The sequence below is a fragment of the Engraulis encrasicolus genome, unplaced genomic scaffold (genome assembly GCF_034702125.1).
Source record: "Engraulis encrasicolus isolate BLACKSEA-1 unplaced genomic scaffold, IST_EnEncr_1.0 scaffold_39_np1212, whole genome shotgun sequence".
In the NCBI taxonomy this organism is placed as follows: domain Eukaryota; kingdom Metazoa; phylum Chordata; class Actinopteri; order Clupeiformes; family Engraulidae; genus Engraulis; species Engraulis encrasicolus.
Window position 1 is genome coordinate 55,001 of NW_026945698.1, and position 2,500 is coordinate 57,500.

Sequence of the window (2,500 nt, forward strand, 5' to 3'; positions counted from 1 at the left end):
TATGTCTGCATGCTTATTGTCCTGCGTGTTTTTACGTCTTAAGAAAATGATGCATTTGTTCTTTGTGGGTATGCTCGATGATCTTCTGTGAGATGTCTGTTTTTTTGTGTACATGTGTGTCCCATGTATTGCGTTTTGCGTGGTTGCTGTTTCCTCGCTTGGCCTCACTTGGAAAAGGCTCCATGCGACGACTCCAGTAAAATACAGGAGAAATAAATATCAACTAATTATTTTCCCACCGTGCCTTACTAACGCTTTGCATCCTGCCTCCATCTCTTGTCCTGTGAGTAAGTAAGTTGTAATTCGTGCTACTGTAAGTTGTAATTCGTGCTACTGTAAGTTGTGCACTTTATGTCTATTTGTCTCCTAAAACTCAACTTTGCGCGCTGACTGAGTAAAGTCGCGCACGTGCTGCCATGCGCTCTGTTCAGAATGCGGAATTCAGGATTAGGCACGCTCTCTCTCTCTCGCTCTCCCTCTCTCTCTCTCTCTCTCTCTCTCTCTCTCTCTCTCTCTGGAGTTTGACTTGAGTTTGCTGTGCCTGTGTACTAGTATGTATATATAGGCCCTAGTATATGAATGATGTCATAGTAATAGTAGCAATAGTAATAGTATGGATAATATTTATGGAAGTATGTAATAGTAATAATAATATTATGGGTATACAGTATGGAAGTATGTACTGTAATAGTAATAGTAATAGCAATAGTAATAGTAATAGTAATAGTAATAGTAATATGGGTATGGAGTGTATATGTAATATTGCATGTTGCTCATGGAGAGCAAGGTGGATAGTGCACGTGGTGGAGCGCACAGGAAGGGAAGGGGAGTCGGGGTGTGGCATTAGTGAACATGGCCACAGGATATAGTATACTCACACTAACAGGATATAGTATACTCACACTAACAGGATATAGTATACTCACACTAACAGGATATAGTATACTCACACTAACATGGCCACAGGATATAGTATACTCACACTAACATGGCCACAGGATGTAGTATACTCACACTAACATGGCCGCAGTATATAGTATAATCCCATGAACATGCCCCCCCCCCCCTCATCTCTTCTCTTCTCTGCTCGCTGACAACATGATTGATGCCCAACAGCAGTCACTTCTCTTCTCTTCTCTAACACGCTGTGACAGCAAAGACGGTTCATCGGGGAGCACAAATATTATCAAGACCCCCCATATACCACTATATTCCAGCCAAGGCCCCCCATATACCGCTAGATTCCAGCCAAGGCCCCCATATACCACTAGATTCCAGCCAAGGCCCCCATATACCGATAGACTCCAGCCAAGGACCCCCATACACCGATAGACTCCAGCCAAGGCCCCCCATATACCAGTGCATTCCAGCCAAGGCCCCCCATATACCGCTAGATTCCAGCCAAGGCCTCCCATATACCTGTATACCGCTAGATTCCAGCCAAGGCCCCCATATACCAGTAGATCAAGCCCCCCATATACCGCTATATTCCAGCCAAGGCCCCCATATACCACTATATTCCAGCCAAGGCCCCCCCATATACCGCTAGATTCCAGCCAAGGCCCCCCATATACCACTATATTCCAGCCAAGGCCCCCATATACCACTAGATTCCAGCCAAGGCCCCCATATACCACTAGATTCCAGCCAAGGCCCCCATATACCACTAGATTCCAGCCAAGGCCCCCCATATACCACTAGATTCCAGCCAAGGCCCCCCATATACCACTATATTCCAGCCAAGGCCCCCCATATACCACTAGATTCCAGTCAAGGCCCTCCATATACCGCTAGATTCCAGCCAAGGCCCCCATATACCGCTAGATTGCAGCCAAGCCCCCTTATACCACTAGATTCCAGCCAAGGCCCCCATATACCACTATATTCCAGCCAAGGCCCCCCATACACCGCTAGACTCCAGCCAAGGCCCCCCATACACCGCTAGACTCCAGCCAAGGCCCCCCATATACCGCTAGATTCCAGCCAAGGCCCCCCATATACCGCTAGATTCCAGCCAAGGCCCCCATATACCGCTAGATTCCAGCCAAGGCCCCCCATATACCGCTAGATTCCAGCCAAGGCCCCCATATACCGCTAGATTCCAGCCAAGGCCCCCATATACCACTAGATTCCAGCCAAGGCCCCCATATACCACTAGATTCCAGCCAAGGCCCCCCATATACCACTAGATTCCAGCCAAGGCCCCCATATACCACTAGATTCCAGCCAAGGCCCCCTTATGCCGCTATAGGTGGGCAGTCATGGGTGAGCGGTTAGGGTGTCAGACTTGTGGTTGCTAGTTCGACTACTGACCTGCCAGGTTGGTGGGGGGAGTAATTAACCAGTGCTCTCCCCCATCCTCCTCCATGAGGTGGGGGGAGTAATTAACCAGTGCTCTCCCCCATCCTCCTCCTCCATGGCTGAGGTACCCTGAGCATGGTACCGTCCCACCGCATAAAAAATACGAACTTGTCATTAAAAGTAGTAGAACTTGTCATTA

The 2,500-nt window shown here is 48.4% G+C and overlaps 1 long non-coding RNA gene across 1 annotated transcript in view; it reads left to right on the forward strand.

Annotated features, from left to right (window-relative positions):
* Nucleotides 1-2,500, forward strand: part of LOC134443929 (uncharacterized) — a 10,428-nt gene that overhangs the window by 491 nt on the left and 7,437 nt on the right. The gene's annotated exons all lie outside the window — the stretch shown is intronic.